The following is a 12,407-nucleotide window of genomic DNA, read 5'->3' on the forward strand; positions in this document are numbered from 1 at the left end:
TGTGAGCAAGAAGAAAGCGAGAAGGCGGCACCACGGGGAAAGTAGTAAAGTGCCTCCGGCCAAGAAAACTCGTACTGCAGACCCTCTGGCAAACGGAGCTTCAACAAATGTAACACCACCTCCCTCTCCCCTCGAGCAGCAAACTCGGCCTGCTCCAGTCGGGTTGACACCTTCCCCATCGGCTCCAGCTGACCAGACTCAGCAGGCTGCCCCTGAATTCTGAGGCACGAACGTTGCCGAGAATCGATGGCTGGGACAAAGATGATGGACATTGACCAGATCTTAATCCGCGCTCTAAATGAGCTCGCAAGTGTAAGTTGTCTTTTTTTTTTTCTGTGGAGACTAAATCCTTTTATTTATTGTAGTCAATTTAACTTTTGTGCTGATCGTAGGCAATGCTAACCGTGACTGCTGGACGTCTCTGCTCGGGAGCCATCACCGAAGAGTCCAAGGCTTCTGAGCAACGGCACGCTGAAGAACTCAAAGCTGCCGAAGAAAAATATCTGAACAGCTTGAGGTGGCTCAGAAGACAAACGTAGCACTGGTCGAGGAGAAGAATAAGCTGGCTGAAGAGTTAAGGGAGAAGCAGACTGCTCTGGACAAGGCCATCGAGTAAAGAGACTAGTGAGTCTAACCGCATCAACTACTGTGAGGCTAAAAAGCTCGAGGAGGACCTGATTGCAAGCAGACAGGAGACTACAAAGCTAGAAGGCCAGATCTAGGAGCTTGAAAAAGCCAACGCCAGCAATTTGGAGAGGTACAAGAATGCCACGGTTAAGTGTTTCTATGACTTCTGGAAACAAAACCAAGAGGCCAACTTCAGCTATCTTCTCGAGCGCACGAGGCATGGTGAGATAGCCCACTGCGTTGCTCACCTGGTGAAGAAGAGAGAGTAAAGACACCTGCCTCGCCTGAAATCTCTTTGGCCACTGGCGTGGAAGGGGCGGACAATGAAGCTACAACTGTCGTTGACTAGGACACCCCTCAAGATCCTCTAGCCTCATAGTCTTCTATTCTTCTTTTATTCTTTAATCTTTTGACAACACGACCTACAGGTCGTGATGTAAAGACACTTTAATTTTCTAGTTAAAATTTTATGGCTGCACGGGCAGCTTTTACTTTTAATTTGACCAATTACATCCAAGCAGTAACTGCTCGCGGTGTAAAATGTTTCCTTAAGATATAATAATATTTGCGCTTTATTATAACATCTGTTCACATGACCGAACTTAGCATAGTACTTTGGTTTGATTTAACAAAATGCAAATTTTTGAAAAATACTCTAAGTACCCTAGCATGCTTTCATTTAATTTGCTCATGTGTTTACATACCTTTCGATATGCTTTGCTTACTAGATGGCTTATATGCCCCCCAAGTGATTGAGGAGCTTCAGGTCCTTAGTCACTTGCCTTGACCCGACCTGTGCGAGCATTACTGCTTGGAATAATGAAATTAAAATGATAATACAGCAAAACAACACACGTAATGAGCAAATACTTGTAATAAATACAATAATTGGCAAGAATGACTCGCTGCGCACAGTCCCTTATATTTCTCGTAATAAATGGACAAAACATGTCTATACGAGTGATCAATAAGATCTTACACTTATAAGTGATTAGTCACATAAAATGATCAACCCTTTTTCATAACTCGTAAAAAGTAAAATTAATACAAGCCAATTCTTTAAGAAGAATTGTTTATTGATAGTACTTGCGCAGGTGTTCTCCATTCCAATAGCGAGGAATGAGATTTCCATTTAAGCGAGCAAGTTTGTAGGTGGCTGGATGGAGGACTTTTTCAATCTGGTATGGTCCTTCCCAATTAGGTCAGAGTACTCCAGCAGCCTGGTCGCGGGTGTTTAAGAAAACTCTTCGAAGCACTAAATCTCTGACACTAAATTTTCTTTCACGTACTTTAGAGTTAAAATACCGGGCGACTTTTTGCTGGTACACAGCTACTCGGAGTTGGGCTTGCTTGCGCTTCTCATCGATCAAGTCTAAGGATTCCATCAATAGTTGGCTATTAGAGCCTTGATCGTACGTTATTCTGCGATGCGAGGGTGGATCTAACTCAACAGGAAACATAGCCTCATACCCATACGCCAAAGAGAATGGAGTATGTCCTGTTGCTGTTCGATGAGAAGTTCTGTACGACCAAAGGACTTTAGGCAATTGCTCTAGCCATGCACCCTTAGCTTCTTCCAATCTTTTCTTCAGGGTACCCTTTAGCGTTTTATTTACTGCTTCGACTTGTCCATTTTCTTGGGGGTGAGAAACTGAAGAAAAGCTCTTGATAATCCCATGCCGTTCGCAAAAGTCCGTGAAAAAATTACTATCAAACTGTGTGCCCTTATCTGAGATGATTTTCCTTGGCAATCCATAGTGATAAACGATGTTTTTCACCACAAAATCCAGCACTTTCTTGGTCGTTATGGTTGCGAGTGGCTCGGCTTCGGCCCATTTAGTGAAATAATCAACGGCAACCACATGATACTTGACGCCGCCATTCCTGTGGGTAAAGATCCGATTAAGTCTATACCCCATACTGCAAACGACCATGGACTTTGCATCTGTTTTAGTTCATTAGGGGTTGTTCGCGGGATTTTTGAGAATCTCTGACACTTGTCACACCTCCGTACGAATTCCATCTAGTCTTCATTCATTGTTGGCCAGAAATACCCTTGCCTCAGGATCTTTTTCGACAAACTTTGCCCCCCATCATGGTCTTCACAGAAGCCTTCGTCTACCTCTTTCATCAATTATTTGGCCTTTTCTTTTGAAATACACCTGAGGAGTGGCATTGAGTATCCCCTTTGGTACAAGATTCCATCGACTAGGATATACATAGAAGCGTGTCGCTGGAGGGTCCTAGCTTTGTTTCTGTCCGCTGGTAATACGCCTTTCGTCAGATACTCTACGTATGGTGGCATCCATGTATCTGCCATCTGGATCACCAGGGTGGTCTCCTCTGCTCGGATGCTTGGCACAGATAGCCATTCAACTGGCACTATGTTCAGAGTATCAGCATCCTTCGCACTTGCTAATTTGGCCAAAGCATCAGCGTTTGAATTCTGGTCGCAAGGTACCTGCTAAAGGGTGTACTTGTCAAACTGCGCCAATAGATCGTTTGTTTTGTTTAAGTAAGCAACAATCTTTAAACCTCGTGCCTAGTACTCTCCCATGACTTTATTCACCACCAGCTGAGAGTCACTGTAGATGTCCAGTATCTTCATATTCATGCCCCTGGCTAATCGTAACCCAGCGAGCAACGCTTCATACCCAGCCTCGTTGTTGGAAGCAGTCAAGTCAACCCTGATTGCACAGTGAAATCGATGCCCTTCAAGTGTAATCAGGATCACCCCCGCGCCTGCATGATGCTCATTAGAAGAGTCATCTGTAAATAACTTCCATGAGGGAGGTTGGTTTTGAGATTCAGGCTCTTCAGTTTGCTCGCTATCTGTAAGTTCAGTTAACTCTGCAATGAAGTCATCCAGGGCTTGCCCTTTTATTGCTGCTCGCAGTAAGTAAGAGATATCAAACTGCCCAAGTTTGACTGCCCATTTCAACAATATTCCCGCAGCCTCTGGCTTTTGCAGAACTTGCTGTAGAGGCTGGTCAGTCAAAACCGTGAATGGGTGAGCTTGAAAGTAAGGTCATAGCTTCCTTGAGGCCAAAATTAAGCAATAGGCTAACTTTTCAATGGGTGGGTACCGCTGCTCCGCTCCAATTAGCCTTTTGCTCACATAATAAACAGCCTTTTGTACGCCTTCTTCCTCTCTTACTAAAACAGCACTAGCAGCATACTCTGTAATCGCCATTAGACAAACAAAGTTTCTTCATCGATCGGCTTTGATAGGATGGGTGGTTGTGCCATGTGAGTCTTTAATGCTTGGAAAGCCTGCTCGCACTCCTCCGTCCACTCAAATTTTTTGTTGCCTCTAAATAGATTAAAAAATGGAACGCACTTGTCCGTTGATTTCAAAATAAATCTACTGAGAGCGGCAATTCTTCCGGTCAAACTTTGAACATCCTTAATCTTTGCTGGCGATTTCATATTGATCTGGGCTTTGATTTTCTCAGGATTGGCTTCAATTCCTCTCGAGTTAACTATAAATCCCAAGAACTTCCCTGATCCTACCTCGAAGGAGCATTTGAGGGGATTCAACTTCATCTGATATTTGTTCAAGACGTTGAAGCACTCCTGCAAATCCTCTATATCCCATTCTGCCTTCTTTGACTTTACCAGCATGTCGTCAATGTATACCTCCATGTTTGTCCCGATCAGCTCCTTAAACATGTGGTTGACTAGATGCTGGTAAGTCGCACCAGCGTTTTTCAAACCGAAGGGCATTACTTTGTAACAGTAAAGCCCTGTATCAGTCCGAAAGCTAATGTGATCCTAATCAGAAGGATGCATGCTAATATAATTATATTCGGAGTATGCATCCATGAATGAGAGAATCTCGTGCCCTGCAGTGGCATCGACCAGTTGGTCGATTCTTGGGAGTGGGAAACAATCTTTGGGGCAGGCTTTATTAAGGTTTGTGAAATCCACGCATGTTCTCCATTTGCCATTCGGCTTAGGAACTAGTACAGGATTAGAGACCCATGATGGATAAAACACCACCCTGATGAGCCATTCTCCTTCAGCTTCTCGACTTCTTCTTTTAATGCATTTGATCTATCTTTGTCGAGTAGCCTTCTTTTCTGTTGCACCGGTGGAAAAATCTTGTCGATTTTCAGGACATGGCTGATGACTGCAGGGTCTATCCCAACCATATCTTTGTGCGACTAGGTGAAGACTTCCTGGTTCCTCCTCAAAAAATCCAATAGTGCTTGTTTTGTTGTTGTCTCTAAGTTTTTACCGACTTTCACAACCCTGGTCAGATTTTCTTCATCGAGTTGGACCTCTTCAAGGTCCTTGATGGGTCCTATTTCCTCCTCAAAATCCCTACGAGGATCCAAGTCTCTATCCTCACTTTAGGAAATGCCCTATTTGGTAACATTATCACCTGACTGGGCTTGAGCATCAATTTCCATTTACAACTCTTTTCTGAAAAAATCTCTCGATACACCTTTCTTTGACTTGGTTATTGAGGCATTGTAGCACTCCCTTGCTTCTCGCTGATTTCCCAATACGCATCCTACCCCTGTGTCTGTTGGGAATTTCATGGCAAGGTGCCATATTGAAGTGACGGCCCATAGGTCGACCAGAATTGGTCTCCCAATTACAGCATTGTATGCTGAAGGACAATCAACTACTATGAAAGTAATGAGTAATGTCCTATTAGCAGGTGCAGTACCTGCTGTAACTGGAAGCCTAATCGACCCAGTTGGGGCGAGCCCTTCGCCGGAAAAACCATAGATGGTTTGGTTGCATGGCTCTAGGTCCTTGATGGACAGCGTCATTCTCTCCAGTGAAGACTTGTATAGGATATTGACCAAACTTCCTGTGTCTACCAACATCCTCTTCACCATCATGTTGGCAATTTATACGTCTACGACCAGCGGATCGAAGTGTGGGAATAGTATGTGCTGGCCATCGTCTTTAGAGAAGGTTATCAACTCCTCCTCTGTTCAAGCCTTTTTTGGTGTTCGATCCTCCACACTCATCATCTCGATGTCCTGGTCGTGGCGTAGGGTTCGAGCGTATCGTTCCCTTGCCTTCCCACTATCCCCTGCAAGATGTTGGCCTCCGTAGATGGTGAGTAAAGTGCCTGCCATAGGAGCTGGCTGTAGGGGTGGCGAGCGATGGCGTGCGGATGCCTGATCATTGCCACCCTGAGTCTCTCGCTGAGACCCTCCTGCAGCTCGCACATATCTCCTTAGATGTCCCTGCCTAATCAGGAACTCAATCTCATCTTTCAACTAGTTACATTCATTGGTGTCGTTCCCGTAGTCATTGTGATAATGACAGAACTTTGTCGTTTCTCTCTTGGAGATATCTTTCCTTATAGGTGTCGGCCGTTTGTAAGGCACGCTTGAGCTGGTCGCCTGGTAAACTTTCGCTCGGCTTTCGACAAGGGTCGTGTAGTTGGTGAATCTCGGCTCGTATCAACTGCCTTTGGGATGTTTATTTTCAGAAGCTGAGGGTTCATTGTTCACCCGCTTCCCACCATTCCTACCATTGCCATTCCCGTTGGCATTGCCATTGGTTTTTTCTGACCCGTTGGTGTCTTTGGCAGGTTCTTCCTTCGACCCCATGTCTTTTGTTGGCAATTTTCCTTCATTGGCAATTGGGTCTTCGAGCTTGATATATCGATCAGCCCGAACCAAAAACTCTTGGGTACTTCTTACCCCATTCTTTCTGAGGCAACTCCAGAGGGTTGAATGGTGCCTAACCCCAGTAGTTAGGGCCATCATCTTGCCTTCATCGCCCACTGTCTTAGCTCCAGCTACTGCTCGCATGAAGCGTTGGACATATTCTTTCAAGGGCTCTCCCTCTGTAATGCCCTGAATCCCTAATGCAGTTTAATGGCTGGATTAGTAGGTCAGGAGGGTCATAACTGGTTAATTACGCCATTAAATGAATATATGCATGTTTATGTGAATTATATTATAATATGATGCTATATGCATGCATGTGGGTCCACATTTAAATATTATGATATTGTGGTAATTTGGGCCATTGAGGGTATATTTGTATATTTGGGTGCATAATGTGATTTGTGAATAAGATCCCATTATTATGGAGATATATTCAAGTTATTCGGCATGAGACGGTCCTATATAGTGGATTAGCGGTTTTGTCATAACGGGGTCAATTTTTGGGTAATAAGAATGCTTATTTGATGATAAATTGGGAGTTATTGAGATCAGGATGAAATTCTGGAAGTTTTGACTATAATGTCCCCGAGGAGGTTTTTGGGGCCCCGAGCACTAGGTTTTATTTGAGGTTACTTAAGCTTGAAGTAGCTTGTCAGATAGAACGTACGTTAGAAAACCTCTCATTCTTCCCCGTTAGTTCATTTCTACCATTCGAAGCCAATTGAAGGTAATCTAAGTTTAAGTTTTGAGTTGTTAGAGTTTCTAAGCTTTGAATTGGATTTTGTGAATTGTTGAGTTTTTGGTTTGATTAAGCCTTGGGTTTTGATGGTTTTAGGCCATTGGGAAGCTTGGGAACTTTGATTTGATTATTTAGTAACGTTTAGGCATGATTTTGGAGGCTTTGGGATATTGGAAATCAAGTTTGGGCATGTTCTGGGTTGGGGGCCGCAGCCCTGTTCTTGGAGTGCCGCGGCCCTAGCTCGAAGAAGCAAGTAGGGGAAATTACCTTTGCTGGGCACTGCGGCCCTTGATGTTGGACGCTGTGACCCTTGTTTCAGTGGTGGCTGGGGGCCGCGGCCCAAGGTGCTAAGGCCGCAGCCCTCGGGCAGGTTTGAGCCCGTTTGTGTGTTTTGACCCCGGGAACATAGTTTTAGGCCTCGGGATTGTTCCTACTACTTGGATTAGTTTGGATTGATGTCCCAGAGGATAGATATTGGTTTGGAAACCTATGTCGATCATTTTTATTGATGATGTCCTGTATTTGGTTATGACTAGGTGACCGCTAAAGGACTAAAAGTTGATCGTTCTCAAGGGTCGTTCTTTTATTCATTCTAGCTCGAATCTGAGGTCAGAAAACTGCACCCTGTGTATATATGACATGCATAATTGTTATTGAGGCATGCTGATTGATAAATGTGGACATGGATTGCATATTAAATGCTAGTGAATGTTGTTTACTTGTATATGGCACTGACTAGTCAGGGATACTGACCTAAGAGTCAGAAACGGCATAAGCGTCCTGAATGCAGGGCCAAATGAAGATTAGATCTAATCGATATCAGCGTTGAATGGCTCTAAGGAATTAATGCTGGACTGACCCTAAGGTCTATGAACTTATAAGCGCTTGGCTAGTCTAAGACTAGTTACTGAGAGCCAAGGCCAAAGGCCCAGGTGACCGTTTGTCACATGGCTAGGGAACGATGTTCCAAGGTTATGACTCTTTGGTCATGAGAAAGGTTATGTTGGTGATTAGTCACCATGCACCTATCCTGTTTAAGCTAGTGAGAGGTTCACTTATCTGTTAAGCCCCGGTGACCCTATCGTCACAAGGCTGAAGGGAGCTATTCCTAATTTAGTGACTTTTGCGATTGTCACCTATCTGTTTTGGACTGATAGTCCTGAATGATTATTATGATCATTGTTGATATTATATCATGTTATATTGTGTTTTCTTGCTGGGCCATGGCTCATGGGTGATATGTGGTGCAGGTAAAGGGAAAGAAAAGCTCACCCAACCTTGAGTGGAGAGCTTAGGTGGTGATGTGTACATATGCGGCCGCTTGACCACCACGGCCAAGGAGTTCTCAGAGGAACTAGGGGGTTTACCCTATTTTGCTGCTTAGATCAGCGAGTTTGTAAATTTTAGACAGTGGTGACCATTTTGAGTTGTAAATAACTTGTAAATGTTTTGATAAGCTCATGAGCAGTTATATACTTAATAAAATATATCCTTTCCTCTTTATTGTTTTTCCACCTTAACCTGTTAATAACACTTAGAGCACGTTTTTAACCAAAGGACTCGGGTAGCGGGTCAAATTTTTGGTTCACCGTTCACCGTAACTGTTATGGGGTAACCAAAGCGTTATAACTTGGTATCAGAGCATGCCAAGGTTAGGGTTCCTGTAGACTGGCTGGACATGTACACACATCACTGAAGTCAAGCTCGACTCATGGTTTGGTAACTATTTATGTAGTTATATGTATAACTGCTTAAATATAGTATATGTGCTTTACCTGTATGCATGAGACACCATGTTAAACATGTGCCCTGAAATATTATATCCTCAGCAACCGTGTGCTAATTAGTACTGAAATTGTTGGAACATACTTATAAGTATGATTGATTGTGAACTATTATGTGATACATGCTGAGTGCTAAATGCTATAAACATGTATATGCTTGTATAACTGTATGACTGTGGAATATGATAATTTTCTGCTTGTTCTTGGACCGTAATGCGACAAAAGGTTTAGTTATTACTACCTGACTTGCCGTATTGATCAATATTTCAGCAAGGAATCAGATAAGAATGAATCCAGGGCAGACAGATACTTCAGCTGGACAAAGTGATCAAGGCCAGAATAATAATAGCCAGTGTCAGGAAAATGACCAGTCACAGATTCCACAGCCAGCTCCTGTAAACTGGCAGCAGATAATCAGTGATCTGCAGGCAACAGTGTTAAGACAGGGAGAAGAGCTTCGTCTCCTGAGACAACAGCAAGTGCCTGCAGTGGCCAGTGTATCAGAGGCACCTCCTGTGTTGGTGCCAGTAGTAGAGCATCTGTCAGAGGTTGGAAATAAATGGGAGCCTCTTTATGAAAGGTTCAGGAAGCAACAATCTCCAGTATTTGAGGGCAGTGCAAATCCTGCCAAGGCAGAGCAGTTGATGAGTATGATTACCACTATCCTTGATTTTATGAGGGTATCTGGTAATGAGAGGGTGGCCTGTGCCACTTATATGTTTCGGGAGGATGCCCGGATTTGGTGGGTGGTTATTACCTAGACCAAGAATGTAAATGCCCTGAGTTGGGAGGAGTTTCAAACTCTGTTTAATGAAAAATATTATAATGATGCCATTAGGGCGGTGAAGGCCGAGGAGTTCATTAGGCTACTTCAGGGGAATTTATCAGTCACTGAGTATGCCTTGAAATTTGATCGTTTGGCAAAGTTTGCCATGGAGCTGGTGCCCACTGATGGGACCAGGAGAGAGAGAGAGAGATTTTTGCAGGGGCTACAGCCCAGATTAGCCCGTTATGTACGTATCACCACTGTGGCTGGGGTTACTACCTATGCACAGGTGGTTGAGAAGGCACTCACAACTGAGAGTGCAGAGAACAGGATCTGGCGTGACAGTGCAGCCAGAAAGGAGTTCAGGAGGTCAGGTCCTCCATTTGTGGGTTCTGGTAGGGGTGTAGGCCCCAATGATCAGAAGAGGAAGGTTCCTGACACCTTCCCAGTTCCAGGTCCTGATAGGCGGCCCCGTGGTATTTCTATGGGTCGTCCAGGTGGTAGTGAAGCCTGGAAGTTTTATCCTGAATGCCCTAGATGCAAGAGGCATCACTTGGGAGAGTGTAGGGCAAGGGCCTGCTTCTCATGTGGAGCAGTGGGTCATCTTAAAAAGGATTGCCCTAAGGCAAGAAAAGAAGAACTCAGAAAGGCAGACAGCTCGGCCCCAGCTCGAGTGTTTGCATTGACTCAAGCAGAAGCTAAGGTTTCTCCCTCAGTTGTTACAGGTCAGCTTCTTAGTGCTGGAACCCCTTATAATGTGTTGATTGATTCTGATGCTACACATTCTTTTGTTGCTACTATTATTATTGATAGACTGTGTAGACCCTGTGATTTTTATGTTGTGGGATTTGGTACTTTGCTACCCACTAGAGAGTTAGTGGTATCCAAGAGACGGGTCAGATCTTTGCTAGTGACAGTGGAGGGTAGAGAGTTGTCAGTGGATTTGATAGAGTTGGTTATGACTGACTTCGATATGATATTGGGTATGGATTGGTTGGAAAAGTATGGGGCAACCATTGATTGCAGAAGGAAGATGGTCACCTTTGAGCCTGAAGGTGAGGGTCCTTTTGTGTTTGTTGGTGTTGTGCATGGACCTCTCATTCCTATGATTTCTGCATTGAAGGCTAGGGATTTATTTCAAGGAGGTTGTATAGGATTCTTAGCCAGTGTGGTTGATACCACTCAGGTCGTGCCAATAAGACCAGAAGATACTAGACTTATTTGTGAATTTCTGGATGTGTTTCCAGAAGATTTGCCAAGGTTGCCACCGCATAGAGAAATTGAGTTCGTTATAGAATTGGCACCAGGGACGGAGCCAGTGTCTAGAAAATCTTACAGAATGGCCCCAGTTGAGTTAAAAGAACTAAAGGTACAATTGCAAGAGCTGTTAGATTTGGGTTTTATCAGACCTAGCTTCTCACCTTGGGGTGCGCCAATTCTATTTGTAAAGAAGAAGGATGGTTCTCTGAGGATGTGTATTGATTACAGGGAATTGAATAAGCTGACAATTAAGAACAAGTATCCTTTGCCAAGGATAGATGATCTGTTTGATCAGTTACAAGGTAAGAAGGTATTCTCAAAGATTGACCTTCGTTCTGGTTATCATCAGTTGAGGGTCAAGGAGGGAGATATACCAAAGACTGCTTTTTGTACCAGGTATGGGCATTATGAGTTCCTAGTTATGTCTTTTGGATTAACTAATGCCCCTGCCGCTTTTATGGATCTAATGAATAGAGTGTTCAAGGATTATCTGGACCAATTTATGATCGTCTTCATCGATGATATTCTGGTATATTCTCAGTCTGAGTCAGAGCATGAGCAACATCTGAGATTAGTTCTACAGAGACTGAGGGAACACAGACTGTTTGCTAAGTTCAAGAAATGTGAGTTTTGGTTATCTTAGGTATCCTTTCTTGGGCACATTGTCAGTAAGGAGGGGATTAAGGTAGATCCAGCAAAGATTGAAGCGGTCAGAGATTGGCCAAGGCCAAAGAATGCTTCTGAGGTTAGAAGTTTCCTTGGATTGGCAAGTTATTATAGGCATTTCGTGAAAGGGTTCTCAAAGATTGCTACTGCATTGACTGAGCTGACATGCAAGAGCCAGAAATTTGTGTGGTCAGATAAATGTGAGAACAGCTTCCAGGAATTGAAGCAGAGATTGATTATAGCTCCGATTCTGAGTCTTCCGACAGATCAAGAGAAGTTTGTGATTTATTGTGATGCTTCTCATCAGGGTTTGGGCTGTGTTTTGATACAATCAGAGAAGGTAATTGCTTATGCTTCTCGTCAGTTGAAGGAGTATGAAAAGAGATATCCTACTCATGATTTAGAGTTAGCTGATGTGGCTTTGCTTTAAAGATATGGAGGCACTATCTTTATGGAGAGAAGTGTGAGATCTATACAGACCACAAGAGCTTAAAGTACTTCTTCACCCAGAAAGATCTTAATATGAGGCAAAGGCATTGGCTGGAGTTAGTGAAAGACTATGACTGTGAGATTTTGTATCATCCAGGAAAAGCCAACGTGGTAGCAAATGCTTTAAGTCGGAAGGGTCCGGGACAGATTCATGGTAGCCAGAGAGTTAGCAGATGATATGACCAGAGCTGGTATAGAGTTACTGGTGGGCCAGTTGGCTAATATTACGCTACAGTCTACGCTGTTGGAGAGAATTAAGGAGGGTCAGCTGAGTGATCCACAGCTGATCAAGATCAGAGAGGATGTTCTGGCTAGAGCATCTAGAGATTATACAGTGTCTGAGATAGGTTTGTTGAGATACAAAGGGCAGATATGTGTTCCGCTAGACACTGCTTTGAGGCGAGAGATTCTGGATGAATCTCATACTACACCTT

Source organism: Humulus lupulus, chromosome 3, assembly GCF_963169125.1.
Source record: "Humulus lupulus chromosome 3, drHumLupu1.1, whole genome shotgun sequence".
Lineage (NCBI taxonomy): Eukaryota > Viridiplantae > Streptophyta > Magnoliopsida > Rosales > Cannabaceae > Humulus > Humulus lupulus.